The sequence below is a fragment of the Apodemus sylvaticus genome, chromosome 14, assembly GCF_947179515.1.
Source record: "Apodemus sylvaticus chromosome 14, mApoSyl1.1, whole genome shotgun sequence".
NCBI lineage: Eukaryota > Metazoa > Chordata > Mammalia > Rodentia > Muridae > Apodemus > Apodemus sylvaticus.
The window spans coordinates 30,668,976-30,690,853 of record NC_067485.1 but is presented as its reverse complement, the minus strand read 5'-3'; the positions used below and the strand labels follow the sequence as shown (position 1 = coordinate 30,690,853).

At 43.4% G+C, this 21,878-nt stretch overlaps 1 protein-coding gene across 4 annotated transcripts in view; it reads left to right on the top strand.

Annotated features, from left to right (window-relative positions):
• Positions 1-21,878, top strand: part of Fars2 (phenylalanyl-tRNA synthetase 2, mitochondrial) — a 481,251-nt gene that overhangs the window by 410,335 nt on the left and 49,038 nt on the right. The window lies entirely within an intron of this gene.

The window sequence follows — 21,878 nt, the reverse complement described above, 5'->3', positions numbered from 1 at the left end:
CTTTCACAGGGGTCACCTAAGATCATCCTATGTGTCAGAAATTTATATTATTATTCTTTACTGGAGCAAAATTACCAATATGACATAGCAACAACAATAATTTTATGGTTGGGGAAGCATGTGGTTTCTCCATTATTACCCGTATCAAAAAGTCACAGCATTAGTAAGGTTGAGAGCCTCTACCCTAGAGGCTCTAGGCCTGGCCGGCCGCTGTGACCTTTTCCCATGTGGCCTCTGTGCAGTGCTGATGTGTGACCTTCTGGTACCCATTGGGGACCATACGTGCATGATCATGATGGTTGAAGGGAAAGAGGAAAGGGCCTGGATCCCTCATCACAACACGACCGTCTTCTTTGTTCTGTACGCCTCAGGCTGGTTTTTAATGTGTTTAATCTGGGTCAATTTTGTGTCTGTTTTGTTTGAATGTAGCTGAACTAATCAGAAATGCCTCAGTGTGCCAAGGCTGTGCACAACTAGGATGTCATTCTACTGAGATTCGTCAAAGTGGGATCCTGAGTAGAGCAGGAGCTCTGTGCTTACAAGGTGCGGTCTGTAGTGAGGTCGGTGATCGGGAGTCAGAACACCAGCAAAGATGAATGACAGACGCATGAGGGAGTGCCGATTCTGTGTCAGAGAAAGTAGTCAGGAGAGCAGAGGTTGGTTTCCCTTTTTCCACATACACAGCTATCTACATGATTAAAGAGGTGCTTTTATCAGCAGAAACCTCAGACTTTTATACAAGTTTAAAGTAATTTTTTTATCATTATTTCTGCAAAATGTTTTTATTAAAGGAAACACCATATGGTAAGAGCAAGAAGAGCTGGTTACAAGTCACGAAGCTAGTCGGATTTCTTTCCAACAGTTAAATCCAAAATACTTATCACAGACCCTACATTTAGAAGAAAAAAGTCGAAGCTTCAGGACTCCCAAAAGAAAACTTTCATGAACAATTGGTACATTGTTGTTTTCATTTTCTAGATGCAAAATAAAAGCTTATGAGGCATGAAGTTAAGTTCAAAGTATTTAACAGCCCGTGGCTCCGTGGCTCCTGGCCCTGATTCTCCACAGCATACATGTCGGGCACCAGGGCGTTGCATCAGATGGTTACACCCACCCTCCTCTCATTGTACTGAGTATGTACCCACTACTACTTTCTATCTCTGTAACTGTCGTTTTACACGCGTGTCATCGTACTCCGTGTGACTTTCCCAGTGGGTTTTCTACACTGCATAATTCCCTTGAAATCTCTTCAAGATGTGTCATGTATCAAACAAGAATCCTCCCTGCTGCCGTTCAAACAGCATTTTTCTATGATGGCTGGATACCTTCTGTCCCTCTCCTCAAAGCCCTAGTCCCAACCCTCTGATAAATGTGTTCCTTCCCTCATTTGATTTGATGGTCTCAGTATCTCTATAAATAGCAATTCTCATTCATGATAATTGACGAGAGAAATGATTAAGGCTTAGAAATAAACTTAAATAAATAAATTTTACCAAGATCAGATACCAAAGCCAAATTTGACACAAGGTTTAAAAGCACCTAGAACACTTAGAGCCTGTAGTCCAAAGTGAAAGACAGACCCAAGCCCCTGGATATGCAAGCGCTTGTGCCTTCCTTTGAGCACATCCTTATCCCACGATACTTGGTTCATTCACTCCTCTCTGCTATGACCAGGGTTCACAGAATCTCTTCCAACATTTTGTCTTCCACTTGCCCTGGGCTGCCTTCCAAGTGAGCCGGGTTGCTCTGTGCTGCTGCGGGGGAATGTGGGCTCCGTGTTAATGGAGTAGTCAGCCCTGATGCCCCAGTCTGAGCTGCTATACATCACCTCCCCTCAGCCTTCTGCACGTTCTGCTTGTGCCTCTGTCTCCTGATTCATTCCACTGTGCACACAATTAGGATTCCAAACAGCTAGCAACATCTCTAGCATCATGACATTATTGCAGGAGCATTTGTGACTAGTATCCAGGGTCTCTACCACAGCTTCCTTGTCTGGTTGCTCCAGATTACTTCTCTCTAGGTGTCAAGAATCTCCAAATTCATCAGGCTCCTGGGCTCTATTTTAGGTAAACTCAAATACAATAGCCTCTGTTTATTCTGCCCCAGACAGAAGAGTATGTGTGTGTATATATATATATATATATATATATATATATATATATAGGCTTTGGGAAAGACAGACCCAGGTCTTTCAGGACTAAGATTAATGAGTACCTGCAGCCAGTCTTGTCCCCCAAGTTTCCTCAAAAAAAGAAAAAAAAATCTCACTAGGTTTGCTGCTTCCTAAATCATTTCCTAGCATTTGTTCTAAGGATGCTTACATGCAGTGGGCTCATAGGCCATGTGTTGGTGTCTCCTTCCCATAGATGGAATTTGGGGTGCAGGTTTCACACTCCCATGGCTCTGTATTTATTCATCTCCTTCCCATCCCCTATTTCACCACCCTCTTCCTGTATTGCAGCTCCTCCAGATTTCTTATCCTGCTCATTCTAAACATAGTTTGTACAAAACAACAACGTCTAAGGAATGAAAGTAAGAGGGGGAGTGGACATTCGGAAGGGATAAGAGTTCCAGTAGGTTGCTAACTGCTTTATTTCCCCCATGGCACTTGGTGCCTTCAAGACTCTGGCTTCAGTGAGAATTTTGCTGGTCAAATGTTTTTGCTTCAGTACAAAGCTTCCCCTTTTTTTCTTCTGTGTAAATATTTTTTTTCCGTCTGGTTGGCTGCTTGCTTTCCCCTACCTGCCTATAGCCTCACCACTACTTCTACTCCCCTACATGCCCCCTGAATGTTTCAGTGTCTGCAAAGAGGAAGATGTGTTTAAGAATATTACAGCCAGGGGAGGAGAAGCAGGGAGCATTGTTCAAGCAGGCAAATGTCTTATTCCATAGCAGTTGCTTTACAATAGAAAACCAATCTTAAAGGAACTCTGAACATAAAGGCAAAGCAAATACCCACATTCCTGCTGACAAACGGGAGTCAGTGAGCACTGTTGGGAGAATTTGTGCTTTTGTCCAGTGGCCAACCAGTGGCCTCCAAGATGTGTATGTATTTGAGTGGGGCAAATATAAGATTCTTTCTTTAGGAAGACATGCAGTCTATAAATTGTGTAGCTATCTGAACCATAAATCATACTGAGCCCTTTTCATTCAGGCTGTGTTTGTTCCTTTCTCTGCATATCAGTGACAAAGTTAATTGCTTAAGTCAAGCATAGTAAGAGATTAATAATGCAAATAGAATAATTACAATGATCTATTGTAATGAAACTTAATCAAAATTCATAAATTATTTATTTCTAGAATTTTCCACTTACTATTTCAGTCATCAGTTGACTGTGTATAACTCCATCCCTAGGAAGTAGATCAGAAAAAACTGTAAGAGGATCATGAGGCAGATATGTGGGCCCGGTGGATCAATAACAGCACCAATCTTTGGTGCCTTATAGGTTGCATCTAGTGATGCGTATTTTGCAGTCCTCTTCCAGCAGTAACCCCGAGCCCTGTCAAGAGCCTTGAGAGGAGCCCTTCAAGGATTCCAACATCATATTAAATGACAGCTGAAACTCGTTTCAAACATTTCACTCTTCTCACCCTGTGATGAGACAGCTTCAAGTTAGCGACTTTGTCCTTCAAAATGCCACACTAGAAAGCATGGAGACCTTCCTTCCTCCACCTTAGCTCTATGCTCTGGCACCTGCAGTCCTAAAGAACAGCGTGTCAGCCCCAAAGCTTGCATAACCTTTCTAGTGTTTGTGGTCTCTGAAGTACTTCATGGGTGCTTCTAATCTTGTTGTTCAATATATAAAGCAGTCATTGTCTTAAGCATTCGAAGGTAAAATCTATTCTTTTTCATGACCTTCTGAAAGTTTTATGGTAGGTCTCAAGCCACACAGATTAGAACAAAACTGTGTTCCCTCTAGCGCAGTTACTGAAGGCTCATCCTCGGACTGAGAACTGTTTTCACATTTCAGTAGCTTCATAAGGGAGATCACTATAGGCAAATACTGTAGAAACACTGATAACATGTTAAGTCTGAAGTTGGCTGTTTCACGGTTGTATAAGTCAGCTTTGCAAGATGATAACGAAACACTTAAGATCTGGTTCATGGTCTCTAATGTTTCAGTCAATGTTCTGCTTATCTCTGCTACTTTTAGAACTATAACAAGACATCATCATGTTGGGAACACATTGTTAATCAAAGACATTCACCTAATATCTAGTGCCAGAAAAGAAAGGAAAATTCCTATGTCCAAGTCATCCCTGTTATTTCAAGTTTCCATAATCTACCAGCAGCATCATTGTCTGGTGACCAACCTGTATGTTTAGGGATGTTAATAATCCAGATGTTACACTGTTCCTGAAGGAAATAAAGAAACAAGTTATTCTGTCAACTGGCATTTAAGAAATGTCAATTACTTACACTATTACACACTAATAGGTTTCTATCCATTAACAGCTAAATATTAAGAGAATTGTGTGTGTGTGTGTGTGTGTGTGTGTGTGTGTGTGTGTGTGTGTAACTCTCACTGTCCATTCCCGCTCATATGCTCCCTCTTTTTTTAAAGGTATTACTCCTAAATCTGTTCCTTTTTTTTTTTTTGCTTGATATTTTTATTATTGTATCTATGTTGAAGAAGATGACCTTATAAGTTACAATGAACCATAATCTTACCCTCACCTAATGTCTGTGCCCCCCTCCAAGCAAAATCATTGTTCATTGACACAGTTGAAGAATGACTTCATGAATAGACCATCTTAATACACACACCATTTCTTTTTTTTTTCTTTTCTAAATTCTTTGTTTACGTTCCAAATGCTTTCCCCTTTCCCAGTTCCCCCCTCCCCATATGTCCCATAAGCCCTCTTCTCTCCACCCATTCTCCAGTCAGTCACCCCCTCCCTTTTCTCTGTCCTGGTACTCCCCTACATTGCTGGATCAAGCCTTTCCAGGATCAGGGCCCTCTCCTTACTTCTTCATGGGAGTCATTTGTTATGCTAATTGTGTCTTGGGTATTCAGGGCTTCTGGGCTAATTAATATCCACTTATCAGAGATTGCACTCCATGTGTATTCTTTTGTGATTGAGTTACCTTACTTAGGATGATATTTTCCAGTTTCAACCATTTGCCTAAATATTTCATGAATTCATTGTATTTAATTGCTGAGTAGTATTCCATTCTGTAAATATACCACATTTTCTGTATCCATTCCTCCATTGAGAGACATCTGGGTTCTTTCCAGCTTCTGGCAATTATAAATAAGGCTGCTATGAAAAATAGTGGAGCATGTGTCCTTATTGCATGCAGGGGACTCCTCTGGGTATATGCCCAGAAGTGCAATAGCCGGTTCCTCCGGAAGTGTTATGCCCAATTTTCTGAGGAACCGCCAAACTGATTTCCAGAGTGGTTGTACCATCTTACAACCCCACCAGCAGTGGAGCAGTGTTCCTCTTTCCCCACATCCCCGCCAACACCTGCTGTCTCCTGAGTTTTTAACTTTAGCCATTCTGACTGGTGTGAGATGAAATCTCAGGATTGTTTTGATTTGCATTTACCTAATTACTAGTGATGTTGAGCATTTCTTAAGGTGCTTCTCGGCCATCCGAATTTCTACAGGAGAAAATTATTTATTTAGCTCTGTACCCCATTTTTAATAGGGTTATTTGGTTCCTTGGGGTCTAACTTCTTGAGTACTTTGTATATATTGGATATTAGCCCTCTATCAGATGTAGGGTTGGTGAAGATCAAATTGTTGGTTGCCAATTTGTCCTTTTGACTGTGTCCTTTGCCTTGCAGAAACTGTAATTTTATGAGGTCCCATTTGTAGATTCTTGATCTTAGAGCGTAAGCTATTGTTGTTCTATTCAGAAAATTGTCCCCTGTGCCCATGTCCTCAAGGGTCTTCCCCAGTTTCTTTTCTATTAGTTTCAGTGTGTCTGGTTTTATGTGGAGGTCCTTGATCCACTTGGAGTTGAACTTAGTACAAGGAGATAAGAACGGATCAATTCGCATACTTCTGCATGCTGACTTCCGTTGAACCAGCACCATTTGTTGAAAATGCTATCTTTTTTCCACTGGGTGTTTTCAGCTCCTTCGTTGAAGATCAAGTGGCCATAGGTGTGTGGATGCATTTCTGGGTCTTCAGTTCTATTCCATTGGTCCACTTGCCTGTCACTGTGCCAATACCATGCAGTTTTTATCACTATTGCTCTGTAGTATTGTTTGAGGTCTGGGATATTGATTCCTCCAGAAGTTCTTTTACTGTTGAGAATAGTTTTAGCTATCCTGGGTTTTTTTGTTATTCTAGATGAATTTGAGAATTGCTTTTTCTAACTCTATGAAGAACTGAGTTGGGATTTTGATCGGGATTTCATTGAATCTGTAGATTGCTTTTGGCAAGATGGCCATTTTAACTATGTTAATCCTGCCAATCCATGAGCATGGAAGATTTTTCCATTTTCTGAGGTCTTCTTCGATTTCCTTCTTCAGAGACCTAAAAAGTTCTTCTCATACAGATCTTTTATATGTTTGGTTAGAGTCACACCAAGATACTTTATATTGTTTGTGGCTATTGTGAAGGATGTCATTTTCCTAACTTCTTTCTCAGCCTGTTTATCCTTTGAGTATAGGAAGGCTACTGATTTGCCTGAGTTGATTTTATAACCAGCCACTTTGCTGAAGTTGTTTATCAGCTGTAGAAGTTCTCTGGTGGAGTTTTTTGGGTCACTTAAGTATACTAACATATCATCTGCAAATAGTGATAATTTGACTTCTTTCTTTCCAATTTGTATCCCTTTGACCTCCTTATGTTGTCTAATTGCTCTAGCTAGAACTTCAAGTACTATATTGAAAAGATATGCAGAGAGAGGGCAGCCTTGTCTTGTCCCTGATTTTAGTGGGCTTGCTTCAAGTTTTTCTCCATTTAGTTTGATGTTGGCTACCTGTTTGCTGTATATTGCTTTAACTATGGTTAGGTATGGGCCTTGAATTCCTGTTCTTTCCAAGACTTTTAGCATGAAAGGATGTTGAATTTTGTCAAATGCTTTTTCAGCATCTAATGGAATGATCATGTGTTTTTTTTTTTTCTTTGAGTTTGTTTATGTAGTGGATTGCATTGATGGATTTCCTTATATTGAACCATCCCTGCATCCCTGGGATGAAGCCTACTTGATCATGGTGGATGGTCCATTTGATGTGTTCTTGGATTCAGTTGGCAAGATTTTATTGAGTATTTTTGCATCGATATTCATAAGGGAAATTGGCCTGAAGTTTTCTTTCTTTGTTGGATCTATGTGTGGTTTTGGTATCAGCATAATTGTGGCTTCGTAGAACAAGTTGGGTAGTGTTCCTTCTGTTTCTGTTTTGTGGAATAGTTTGAAAAGTATTGATGTTAAGTCTTCTTTGAAGATCTGATAGAATTCTGCACTAAAGCCATCTGGTCCCGTGCTTTTTTGGGTTCGGAGACTTTATATGACTCCTTTTATTTCTTTAGGGGTTATGGGACTATTTAGATGATCTATTTGATCTTGAATTAATTTTGGTGTTTGGTATCTGTCTAGGAAACTGTCCATTTCCTCCAGATTCTCCAGTTGTGTTGAGTATAGGCTTTTGTAGTAGGATCTGATGATTTTTTGAATTTCCTCAGTTTCTGTTGTTATATCTCCCTTTTCAGTTCTAATTTTGTTAATCTGGATACTGTCTCTGCGCCCTTTGGTTAGTCTGGCTAAGGATTTATCTATCTTGTTGATTTTTTTTTTCAAAGACCCAGCTCCTGGTTTTGTTGATTCTTTGTATGGTTCTCTTTGTTTCTACTTGATTGATTTCGGCCCTGAGTTTGATGATTTCCTGTCTTCTACTCCTTTTGAGTAAATTAGCTTCTTTTTATTCTAGGGTTTTCAGGTGTGTCATTAAGCTGCTCATGTATGCTCTCTCCATTTTCTTTTTGGAGGCACTCAGGGCTATGAGTTTTCCTCTTAACACTGCTTTCATTGTGTCCCACAGATTTGGGTATGCTGTGTCTTCATTTTCATTAAGTTCTAAAAAGTTTTTGATTTCTTTCTTTATTTCTTCCTTGACCAAGGTGTCACTGAGTAAGTAGAATATTGTTCAGTTTCCATGTGTATGTGGGCTTTCTGTTGTTCTTGTTGCTATTGAAGACCACTTTTACTCCATAGTGATCTGACAGGAGGCATGGAATTATTTTGATCTTCTTATTTTTGTTGAGGTCTGTCTTCTGACCAATTATATGATCAATTTTGGAGAAGGTACCATGGGGTGCTGAGAAGAAGGTAGATTCTTTTGCTTTAGGATGAAATGTTTTATATATATATATATATATATATATATATATATATATATATATATATATATATATATATATTAAATCTAACAGATCCAAAGCTTCAATTAGTTTCACTATGTCCCTCTTTAGTTTCTGTTTTCCTGATTGATCCATTGAGGAGAGTGGAGTGTTGAAGTCCCCCACAATTATTGTGTTAGGTGCAATGTGTGCTTTGAGCTTTAGTAAAGTTTCTTTTACAAATGAAGGTTCCCTTGCATTTGGAGCATAGATGTTCAGGATTGAGAGTTCTTCTTGGTGTATTTTTCCTTTGACCAGTTGACCAGCAAGAAGTGTCCTTCTGTGTCTCTTTTGATGACTTTAGGTTAAAAGTCAATTTTATCTGATATTAGCGTGGCTACTCCAGCTTGTTTCCTGAGACCGTTTGCTTGTAAAATTGTCTTCCAGCCTTTACCTGTTTACAAATCCAGTCTGTTAGTCTATGTCTTTTTATTGGGGAATTGAGTCCATTGATGATAAGAGATATTAGGTATAGTGATTATCACTTCCTGTCCTTTTTGATGTTATTTTTTATATTTGATTGGTTATCTTCTTTTGGGTTTGATGAAAGAAGGTTACTATCTTGCTATTTCCAGGGTGAAGTTTCCCTCCTTATATTGGTGCTTTACCCCTATTATCCTTTGTAGGGCTGGGTTTGTGGAAAGATATTGTTTAAATTTGGTTTTGTTGTGGAATATCTTGGTTTCTCCATCTATGGTGATTGAGAGTTTTGCTGGGTATAGTAGTTTTGGCTGGCATTTGTGTTCTCTTAGAGTCTGCATGAGCTCCACCCAGGATCTTCTAGCTTTCATGGTCTCTGGTGAGAAGTCTGGTGTAATTCTGATAGGTCTTCTTTTATATTTTACTTGGCCTTTTTCTCTTACTGCCTTTAATATTCTTTCTTTGTTTAATACATTTGGGGTTTTGATTATTATGTGACGGGAGGTATTTCTGTTCTGGTCCAGTCTCTTTGGAGTTCTATAGGCTTCTTGTATATTCATGGGCATCTCTCTTTTTAGGTTAGGGAAGTTTTCTTACATAATTTTGTTGAAGATATTTGCTGGCCCTTTAAGTTGTAAATCTTCACTCTCATCTATGCCTATAATCCTTAGGTTTGGCCTTCTCATTGTGTCCTGGATTTCCTGGATGTTTTGGGTTACAAGCTTTTTACATTTTGCATTTTCTTTGACTGTTGAGTCGATGGTTTCTATGGTATCTTCGGCATCTGAGGTTCTTTCTTCTATCTCTTGTATTCTGTTGTTGATATTTGCATCTGTGGCCCCTGATTTCTTCCCAAGGTTTTCTATCTCCAAAGTTTTCTCCCTTTGCAATTTCCTAGTTGTTTCTACTTCTGTTTTTAGATCCTGGATGGTTTTGCTCAGTTCCTTCACTTGCTTGTTTGTGTTTTCCTATAATTCTTTAAGAGATTTTTGTGTTTCCTCTTTCACGATTTCTGCCAATTGACCCCAGTTCTCCTGTATTTCTTTAAGTGATTTTTGCATTTCCTTTTTATTGACTTCTATCTTTTGATCCATATTCTCCTGCATTTCTTTCAATGACTTTTGTGTTTTCCTTATAAGGGCTTCTAACTTTTGATCCGTTTTCTCCTGAATTTCTTTAAGAGATTTATTTATGCCCTTCATGTGTTTTTCTAACAGCATCATGACCAGTGATTTTACATCCAAATCTTGTTTTCCTGGTGTGTTGGGGTATCCCAGACTTGCTGATGTTGCAGAGTTGGGTTCAGATGGTGCCATATTGCCTTGATTTCTTTTGATAATGTTTGCTTTATGCTATCTGGTTATCTATGGTGTTAGTTTGTCTTGTTGTCACTGGCTGGTGCTTGAACCTCCTGTTAAGGCTATTTCCACACAGCTGGTTTTTTCCTGGCACAGATTGCTGTTTTGCTGCTCTCTCCTCTTGGGTGCTGTTGGAGCCCTGGTGTGTTCTGCCCCAAGCAATGTTATACTTGGGTTGTCTCTGTGGACTGAACCTGGTGCTGCCTCTCTGCTCTGTCAGGAAGCGAAGATTGTGGCAGGGATCCCGCAGGGCACAGGACCCATGCCTCGCTGGCTCACAGATGAACTGCTGCTCTGCCCAGGACCTGGGTGCAGGCGGCAGTCCGCAGCTCAGTGGTCTTAGTCCCCAGAGGTCTTATACTCAGATTATCCGGTACCTGGTTTCGCCCATCCCATCAGCCTGAGTACAAAGATGGCGGCTCAGTATCCTCCCTCTTAATTATTATATGCCAGCCATATTGTTTCAACCATTGACTTCTGCTCTTCTGCTAGGTCTAAACCAACAGTACACTTTTGACATGACAGGAACCGGCGCAGGAAGAAGTGGTGACCCAAGAGATTAGTTATTGGTAGGGAAAAAACAAGCTGTCAGGAAGGTGCTAGGCCTGTGTCTTCCTCTAGGGAGTACCTAGGAAATGTGGTTTCCTGTGAGCAAGAACCTGGATTCACTGGTACACATCTGAGGACTATGCCACAGTGTGTGAAGGAGCAAACTTGAAAAGGCAGCAGAGAATCCAAACCAGGGCCTCCACTGTGGAACAGTGTCTTCCTGCATCCTCAGCAGGATAAGTATGATCCAACCCAGCCCTGCAATCTTAGAGGCTATCATATTTGGGGATTCTGTTGGGACCAACAACACATCTGAATGACTGACAGTGTGTGAGCATACTGCCCATCACTGTGGCTCTTTTGATCAGTATTATATATAGCTTCTGCCTGTGGAGGAACCAGAAGCTCTGGAAGGCTCAGTAGCTTTCCTGAGTCCAGAACTAGAGGTTAGCAAAGCTAAGGACAAACCCATTCTGCCTTATTCCTGCATAACTTTCCTTTCCAAAAGTCTCCATCCATCTCTGATTCCTGACCAGCAGGAACCCAGAAAGCACATAATTTTCTAAGAAGCAAGAAGAAGTGTAACACCACTCTGCCTTGAAGCCTAAATACACGAAGACCAGAGCATAGCGCAAGAGCTCATCTGCTTCTGTGCTGAGCCTCCCGGCTCCAGGGCAGGTCCCGTAGTTGGTATGTAGCCACGAGAACTGCACAGAAGGCAGCCTGTTAAATCTTAAGACCTTTTTATTGTCACATATAACACACCTACAGAAAAAGGTCATAAAATATAAATATGCAGTATAATGAACACTATAAACACAATGCCCCAGTCAAAATCTGTTTAAACTTGGCAATTATACTATCAGTGACAATGATTGTCCTGGGTGTTTTCCCCCAGCCTGGTCATGACTATATATGCAGCATTCGTACTCTCTGGAGAAAGTCATGACATCTATACGATAGACAAAACTACTTATGCCATAATGAGTATCCGCAGATAACACCCACAAAACCATGCCTGGCTCCCAGGATGGCACAGCCATAATTCCAGCACTGGAAAGGCAGAGGTGAGGAAATCAGCCCTTCAAGGCCAGCCTTGATTACATGGTGAATTCAAAGCCAACAAAAACAAAAACAAAAGGGATGCTCTACAAAGAAGCCTTTAAAAACCTAAAACTACTTTCTGGGTCAGTGGGACAGCAGCAGCAGAACCCTAATTAGCTTTTGCCTATACTCTGGCCCTTGCCATGCTAAATACTTGGGGGAAATGGGCTCTGCAGAGATCTCCAGGAAATATAAAGTTTGGATGGTTGAGCAGAAGAGATAACTGTCCTTCTCAATGGGGTCTTGCCCTTTGCCCTTCTCTTTCTCCCTGGAATATAATCCTGTCCTTTTGTGTGAGGACCAGGGCACACCCAAATTTGTGGCACAGCCATCTTCATTAGACACACTCCTCTGTGTGCCTGGACTTTAATGATCCTTTCTTTTTCATAAATATTTCATGTTGGTGAGTGCCAATTTTTATCTGTGAATGACTCTTGTCAATGAGTCTTTATTGGCTGTTTTCAAAGACAGCAGAATAAAAGGGTCCTTCTGAAGATAACACGCAATGTCCACACTGCAAGGCACAGAAACGGTGAAATGGGAGCCTATAGAGGCATCTTTGTACCAAAGTGAGTCCTCTGTGGCCTGCATGGGACAGGCAGACCCCTGGGGAAAGTCTACCAGTAAGAGAAACCTGAATTCCCTCAATGTAGGAGAAGGTGTCCCCAGCGGCTGCTACCTATGAGAAAGGCTAATGAGGATATCCCCTGCTACTCATGTTAACCCTTCTGTTGGGTCTTCAATTTCAGAAACAAAGCATATCTTCTAGCCCAGATGACTCCTTTCATTATTTTAATTACTAAGGTAGTCTGTATGATCCCAAGCCTTGCCAGGCAACTATCACATAATTAATTTTGTACACTGCTGAGACCAGCCCAAAGCCAGGCCTTCTGTTAAGTGCCTGCCCTTGTGAACAAAGACAGTGACATTAAATGGAAGAAGAATGTTAAAAGGATGTATGTGTGCTTACACATATATACATGTGCACACACACACACACACACTAATATAGACTTCATCTTCAGTTTTGGTGATGTCTAATTCATGTGTTTGACGTTAGCAGCTTGTCTTATTGCTATAGTCCCTGAGCACTTTGGCGATAAATCAGATGGTGGTCTTCACCCCCATGTCATTGAGATCTTGCTCTTCAGTCCCCCCAGCCACAGAGATTGGCCTAATAGTTGCAAGCCAAAGGTCTTTGCTACTAGCACCTGCTTAGACCAGCAGTTTCAAAAAAAGGTGTGCCCTTTTGAGTAGCAGCAGGATTTAGTGGAAACACCAGGGCCAACCAAGATAAAGCTAGACAGATGGGACTGGGGGTGGTGTCAGGTCTTACTTCATCCAGTAGTGATCAATGGCTGTCTGTCACTATTTATCCCTTGCTGTTGGCCAGGCTCAAAGAGACTGCTGTGGTCAAAAGCCAAGGAGAAAGCACCACATGCACCCAGCTAGCAACCCAGTGGGAAGAGACCAGGTATCAAATCAATGAGCAGCACACGCGGAATGTTTAGATTTTGATGGGGAGCAGTGCGGGTTCTATCCAGGCACCAGGAGGGGCTGCACAAAGATGGGACCCATTGAGTAAATGCAGGAGATAAAGGAATGAATCCTAGAGTTACCTTGGAGAAATCATTCCCAGCAGAGGAAAGAGCAGTTGGAAAGATTCAGAGGCTGAGACCCCCCCCCCACCCAAGTTTGAATGCATAGATAATGGGAACCAACCAGAAGCCTCCATCAGTTGGAGCAGGCCGAATGGGTATGTTGTTTCCTGGCGATAGTCAGAGACTGCAGATAGGGTCTGGATCACACAGATCGTGTAAGCATTGAACGACTGACTCATCCTCAAGAGCTAGAGAATGCTTTGCACGTGGAGCAGAGATAGCAAAGCATGACTGAGAACTTTGCTACTCCTAGTGCAAAGGTGGATGCAAGGCACAAGCGGGCCACTGTGGACACTGAAATGAAGATGGTGAAAGCTTAGGGTGTGTGTGTGTGTGTGTGTGTGTGTGTGTGTGATTCACTACTACTTCTACCAAGCTCCTAGGATCACACTCAGGCCCTCAGACCCAGTAGCAGACACCTTTACCCTCTAAGCCTTCTTGCCAGGCCTGGGTTTTGAAGTCAGAGCCTTATAAGCTAGTTCATAAAACCGTCAAGTAATCTATGGAGTGTTTAGATTGTGATGGTATCCACAGGCACAGGCACACATGTGCAAGTGCACACTTCTCTTATTCTGTATATGTGAGCCTGAATGTGCACGCCCTCAGACAGATGCCAGAGGCCAGTCTTGGCTATCATTCTTTTTTTTTTTAACTTTAGGTTTGTTTTTTTTTTTTTAATTTATTTATTGTTATATGTAAGTACACTGTAGCTGTCTTCATACACACCAGAAGAGGGCATCTGATCTCATTACGGATGGTTGTGAGCCACCTTGTGGTTGCTGGGATTTGAACTCAGGACCTTCGGAAGAGCAGTCGGTACTCTTAACCTCTGAGCCATCTCTCCAGCCCCCTTGGCTATCATTCTTTAGCCACCACCTCTCTTGTTTTTTGAAGGATGGACTCTCACCAGACTGGAGCTTGCTGGCTAGAAAGCGTGACGTGTCCATCTGTCTCTGTCTTCCAGATACTAGAATTAGAAGTATGTGCCACCACTCCCGGTGTTTTATGGATAGGTTCTGGGGATCAAACTCAGATCCTTGTAAGGCAAGCAATACTTTACTGTCAGAGCCATCTCTCCAATCTCCACATAGTTTTAATTTGTCCTCATCCATACCCCATCTTAGGATCAATGGTGATTATGCCAATTCTGTGACTGCCTGTCCCTATTGGATATAAACAAGTAACTTACTGTCATGTCTGCAATATCCCATGGTCACATAGGCCAGGGCCATGGTGCAGCAGGGAAGGAATCATACAAGAGCATGAATACCACATGGTAGGAGTCATAGGCCAGATACCATGAAGGGTGCAAGTGGAATGGACACTTTAGCAGCCACCAGTGTGGTACATAGTGCCTCAGGTGAGAGGGTAAGTCACTTGCTGAAGCCACACAGTATCCTGAGAGTCATACTGCAAAGTCAGCAGAAAACCACCTGTTCACCATCTCTGTGCCATTAAACAGTCCTTTCTGATTACTAAAATAGTCATCACCCATTGTTAACTGCTCAAGATGCCTCATGTCCTCATTAGTTAGTTTAGATATCAGTTGATTTTAAAAAGTCTATATGCAAACCCTCCATCTTCTCTAATTCTAAGTTCATTCTTTTTATTTTTTATTTATTGTATTTATTGTAGTCTCATACATTACATCCTGACTGCAGATTCACTCTCCATTTCCCTTCTAAAAAGGAGCAGACTCCTTTTCTGAAGAGAAATGGAGAAGGAATGGATGGGGGCAGAAGGCTGGGAGGAGAAGAGGGAGGGGAAACTACAGTTAGGATGTAAAATTAATTAGTTAATTAATTAAAAGAGAGCAGGCCTCCCAGGGATAGCAACCAAAAACTATATAACAAATTACAATAAGACTAGACACAAGCCCTCATATCAAGGCTGGGAGAGGCAACCCAGGAGGAGCAAATGGGACCTAAGAGGAGGAACCAGGCAGTGATGGTTCATTTGTAAACTTTCTGTGCTTACTGTGCTTCATTCTAGACCATTTCTTAAGAGTAAGTCTTTCTATAAAACAGATTCAACAAAAATTGTTCAAATTCTGTCTATCAGTCCGGTCCTGAGGAAGGTCTCTCCCCATCTGTGCCTCCATCCTCCAGACTCCATCTGAAACCCGATGCCCTGACCTCCCCTGCTACTCTTGTCCACCAGTGTCTGGACCCCTCTGCTCATGGTTGACTGAGGGAGAAAACAGCACCTCCTGTTTGAGCCAAAGCTAAAACAAACAACAACAGAAGACTCATATGTAGTAGAAATACAAAGGACATGGCCCCCTTAGCTTCAGAAAGTATGGCAAGGAATAGTGTGGCGCGCTCTGGCAGCCTCAGAGCCTCACCCCCGGCCTAGCTCCAGCTGCCGTGCTTGAGGGATCTTGACTGTTTCAGTCACCACGAATATCAAAGGCGAGGTCTTAGTCAGCCAGGCGTCCTGGCCACAGGCAAGGATGAGAAGCAAGAGTAAAAAGTGCTAACGAGAAGGGCTAGCATCGACTTCTCATGGGTGTCAGTGCGCCACACATTGTCATTTTGTCCCAACATAACCAACGCTCAGAGAGATGGGTAACTTGCACAGACACAGCACAAGGTACTGGCAGAGCCTGGAATAGTAGCCAGGATCTAGCAGCTATCACCAGCCAGTCCTCAATACTTCCCATCCGTGCATTCAACATAAGTGTTGGCTTCAGGAAATACCATGGATTCTGACATTTTGCTTTCTGACTTATGGTATGGTCAGTCTGAAACAGTAAGAGGTTGGGTTTGCTACGCTTTAAGAGGTCCATTACAAATTGCCCTTCCTCTGACAAGTACAGGTATAATTGAGAAACAGATACAGCAATCAGGTGGATGAAGACCACAATAGAGCTTTATTTCTAACTAGGCTGTGTAAATGTGCTGGCTCCTGAAGCTGCCTCCATGGGAATCCACACCCAGCCAACCTTCAGGGATAGGTGTCCATCTAAAGGCCCACCCCGCCCCCAGGGAGGTGCCATGAATGTGGCGCCATGTATTCTCTCTTCTTCCTCCCTTTCCCCAGACTAACCTTCTTCCCAGGAAGCAGCTCTGGCAGGGGAGGGCAGCGTGAGGAACACCTGAGGAACCCAGGAGAGACTGTTGATTCCAAGTGGTAGAAACACAGGAAGGTAGCGTCAGCATGCTACAGAGCAGGCCAGGGCCAGGTTGCAGAGACTCTCTCTGTGAAATTGTGGCAACCTAATTAAGCTCCTTGAGCAGGGATGTGGCATTGCCGGGTTTTTATTCTCTTCAAGGATCCCACCAGCAATGGGGGAGCGTGGGTTGGGAAAGGCCAACTGCAGGGGTCAGGAGCATCATCAAAAGGGACACTGTAGTTGCTCATTGAACAGCCAGCCAGGCTAGATGGAAGGAAAGCTCTGGAGGAGGCTGGTGAGGGCCTGTGTGTGGCCTGCTGTCAGCTCCTCTTCAGAACAAGTCCTAGCCTGGGTTGGAATGGACACAGCTCCGGAGGAGATCAAGGAGACAACTGTAGCAAGCCTGTCAGATACACTGCAGGCTGCACCAGGAGCCCCAAGCCTGGCCTGAGCCTTCAGAGCGCAAAGCTCCCAGGAAACACTATGTTCTGAGTTCCATCCCCGGCGTGGAAATGCCTTCCCTCCAGCATCTTGACAGTTTACTAAGCATCTCACAGCTGTGACAGCAGTGCGGGCTGCTTCTGCCTCCCGCCTCTGCAGAAGTGCAGGTGTGACTGATAGGATAAGAAACACATTTGAGTATTGATGGGAGAGTTTCTGGGCCTTCCATGGGGTAAGAAGGTGTGCATTCATCTGCTGCCCAGCACACATCAGCCCAGGCCCCTTGGGGAGAGCATCATGGTGGGCACTGAGAGCCAAACAGTGCACAAGAGGGATGCACTCTCTAATCGCTGAGCAGAAGGTGGTGAAGGGCAGGGGCACAGATGGAAGAGAGCCGTGCTCTCAAGACATGGACTCCTCCTAGGAGCCTTGCACCAAATGAAGGGCGAAGAAAAATGTGGTACATATGCACAGAGGAGGATGAAATTCTGTCATTTGTAGAAAAGTGGATGGAACTAGAGATCACCAAACTGAGTGAGGTAAGTCAACCATGGAAATACAGAACATGTGTGTTCTCTCACATGTGCAGTCTCAATGTTATACATAATGCATGCACACACACACACACACACACACACACACTCACAATGTGAGAGTAGAAGTAGAAGAAGGGGTCCAAAGACAGGACAGGAGGTTAAGAAAGTAATAGAGAAAAGAAGGGGGTGTCACAATCTCTTTTATGTGGATGTAGATTTAAATACATATTTAAATATATTCAGAAGGCATGAAAGCATATGAGTAACAATGGTGGGGGAGACCAGGGAAGGAAGGGGTGAATATTAAATAAGTATAATGACATACACATATGAAAATGGTAATGAAACCCATTGTTTTGTACAACTAAAAGTAAGCAAAAGCGCAACATTCTCCGCAGTCCCGAACTAGCCCTCATGGGAGCACTGACAGAGTAACCCTCTGGTGGACTGCAGACTACCCTGTGCTGACACAGCACTAAACTGTAGCCCTTTCTTGCCCTCTCGGTTAGTTGGGATTATGGTATCCGAGGCAGTGATCTCAGTGAAGAGACACATTTTCATGAAGCTTGGGTGTGGAAGAGTGAAATGACAATGTCACCAAGTGTTGAAGCCAGTGGAGAGCAAGCTGCTTTAAGACAGACCTAACCTGAGCTCATGAAAATACCATAGCGATGAGGAGGCAGGCCCAAGGAGAGTCCGGATGCTGAGAGACAAGGTCCCAAGGAATCTGAGGCAGGCTGAAGGATGCTGAGCGCCAAATGGACTTTAAAAGATGCAATTACAGAGCCAGTTGCAAGTTTGCTGGCAAGAAAGTGATGAAATGTCTTGGCAGCTTCTCCTTGCTCCAGCATGGAAGAAGGCCATCCTCACGGATGACTGTTGAAGATGGGCTCCCTCCACCTTGTAGGTTATCTATCTCAAAGCCCCCTTGATGGTGAGCCTACCTTGTTTTTCTTCTTGTTTGCTTGGTCGGTTGGTTTGGGGTTGGAGTTAGCATTTCCCACCCTTTCTCTGCCACTCCTTTGGGAACTGCTTTGCTGTGCACCCAGCTGAATGTGTTGCTTCATTTTCAACACCAGGGTGACTACCATAAATATTTGAAGTTGGGTATGTTTTGAGGGGCTAGAGTAGGATCCTGACACCATACACGTTTCTGGATTCGAGCATGTGCTGTGGCCCAGACTCAACTCTTACAAATTGTATTTGGAACCTGTTTCTCCATAAAGAGTCCTCCTCGAGTGATGAATTATTTGGAGAGATTGTAGGGGCTGTCAGTCTAGGGAAGGCAGCCGATGGTGACCAGTGTCGGCCCCACCAAATACACTTGGACCTGTGCAACCTTTAACTTGCTAGACAGTGGCATCATGCCTTGGACACTTGTTAGTTGGTCCAATCATAAAACTGCAGCGATTCCTAGGAAGTTGCAGCTTTCTAGTGAACAGATAGCAAACTCAACAGTGAGCCATCCTGTCTACCTCCTCCTCTGTCCTCCAGTAGCATGTGTTCTAGTGTGAAAGCCTTTAAGTCTAATTCTAAGTGTGGATCCTTCCTAACCTTGTAGAGCGGGTGACCTTTCCCATTTTCCAACCTCAAATAATAAAGTAGGTGAATGAATGCCCGTCTGGTCTGCCTCAGTTCCCTGGTGGGCCTGGAGGGAGCCTGCATGCCTAAAGCTTTCCCAAGCTGTGCTCAGGGAGGCAGACCCTCCCCTAAGACCCTAACTACCTTCCCTCAAGTATCCTGTTTCTAATCCCATAGTGCCCCTGGAATGCAAACACTAGGTCATTTCTCATTTATGATAATGAGCCCTTGATAACTTGGGAGGGGACTCTGAATCTCTTTACACTTAGAAATTATTCCCTCCACCCTAGTTTACAACAGAGTGTCCTCCTAAATGTTCCTTATTTATAGCATAATGGTACCTTCTCCCACTTATCACCTCGTCAGTGTTAGCAAATTAAAAACCTTCCTCAATTGGCTTTGTCTTGGCTCTGCTTTTAGGATTTCCCTTGGTGCATGCCCTGCCCCTTCTGGTATCATGAAGGGCCAGCCTTACTGTCGCCTTGTGATGTATAGAGATTCCCAAGACAGGAAAGATCACTGATTTAAAGGAAGCACTTACATGTCCTCTCTCAGTCCCTCCTCCTCCAAGATGCTACAACCAATACATCAGGGCTCCAACTCCACGTGCAGAACTACAGCTAAATCATAGGAAACGTTTAATTAAAAGACAAATGGCAAAATAAGGCTGTGGCGGGTGCTTTCTAATTGTGGTTTGTTAGATTTTAATTACTCGTCATAAATTGTGAAAGCTGATCCACGGTGTGCCTCTGTGCACCCCGTCCTCCTTCATCACAAAGACGTGTTCTCGGCTGCTGACAGCACGGGCCGCATCTTCAGCTTACAGTGATCTGATCTTCTGCGACAGTGACTCAGCAGCTTGCCAAATCCAATTAGCAGCTTTGCGGCTGCTTATTCCAAGCAGCTAGAGCAAAGTCTGGCTGTGAACCCCTCTACGCCAGGTCTTCCAGTCCATAGCCCCCTTGTTTGTTACCAGCAATGACCTATGCCAAGGGGGCACAGAACAAATGTAGGGTCCCTTGGTGAGTTAGAAGGGTACTTTCCCTGCCTTGCCAACTTGTAATCAGTACTTAGCAGAGATTGAGAGAGAATTGGAAATTGTGGAACTGGGCAGCCAGTCTCAGGGATTGGCCATCTAATTCCAATGCAGAATTGAGACCCAGAATGTTAGGCACTTGCTCAGAATAATTTTTGTGCCACCGCAATGCCAACCTCCTGACCCCAGGCATTGCTTCTATTTTGGGCCCCATGTCTACCACCCAGAGCCAGAGCCATCCAGGAAGGGAAGTGTGGCAAGGAAAGGGCTCGCCAGATCCTGTTCCACCTAGCAGGGCAAAGTGGGTAAATCAGATACTTTCCCGTTAGGTTTGCACAGGAAATGAGAGAGCTGTGTAGAAGTACTCCCACATGAAGCAGGGACTCCGTATTTTCATGAGCTAAAGAACTATCCCTTCATAGTTCACATGCATTGAAGCAAGGGAGAGAGAAGAAAGTAGACAAGAGAACATATGTCATAGGAAAATATTACGAATCAAAGTCCTTTCTCCAAATATTGAACAAAAGTGGGCAGAAGAGACTCTAGGGTATCAATGTATTTGGTTGGTAACAAAGAGAAAGCGTGACTTCTTGAATAATTTTACTTGGGGGCCTAGGGTTATTACTGAAACCTCTGTGCCAGTGGTAGAGCTCTGTTAGGCGCCTCCTTGGACATGTGCCTGTGCTTTGCAAGTTGCTGCTACTGTTGTTGGAAGCAACTTCTGTCTCTCCCCAGAGGCCACGCTAAATGCCGGGCTTCACTGAACTGTAGAAGTGATCAGCATGGCGTGCAGCTGGCAGCAGCCCTGTCCCTCTTCTCCACCCAGCAGCTCCCCATGTGACAGGAGCTGCATTTTATGGCCGTGTCCTATCTATTAAAAAGGGCACTACAGGGCTGTAGTCTCCCCTTCCGCTCCCTCGCCTGTTTTGTTCTTCTTGTGGGTAGACATTACTCCACCAACCAGGATGTAGCTAGCTTCTACACTTCCGTCTGGGAGAGTCACCAGCTACTTCCTTCCTGTAGGGCAGATGGGGAACAGATTGAACCAGTCATGGTGGTGCTGACTGAGAACCCATGAGGTTGTCCTGTGCTTAGAAAGCTCACTTGGAGGGACTTCGGGAAAACAGTTGTCCAATGTTAGAGACACGGTGGCCAAATTCCAGTTAATGTCAATTTTCTTACTGGTTTTTGTTTTCTATGTAACTAAATCCTGGGACACAGAACCTTCTCTCAAAATAAATGTACATGTTGTTAATCAACCAAGTGAATTAATGAGGGTCATAATTGTAGTCACCATTGATCCAACCCCTCTCGTTAACTGTTTTATGGCACTTGGCATTTAGATCTTGGACGCACACAGTCACTTTCTGCATAGTGAAGTCTCGGGGAGTGATAGGCTAATTCGGGAAGAAAGTTTCCCAGCAGTGTCATGGCCATCGCAGTTTCTAGGATGATCAACAAATAGCAACATCAGTCACTTAAGGACTCGTCTCCCAGGATGTGCACTATTGATGTGCAACTTTATAAAGTACGCTTTATCAGTCTTGCTTAAGACCGTCAAATCTGAGGCATTGCTGAGAGCAGGCCTTTGTAGTTCCCAAGTTGTTGCCCTTGTGAGGTGGAACACTGACTAGGGAAGGCCATCAGCATTTCCTAAGCCACTCATGCCAACCCAGGGAGCCTCTGGTAATTCTGTCTAAAAGGAGAGTCTCTGGGCTTC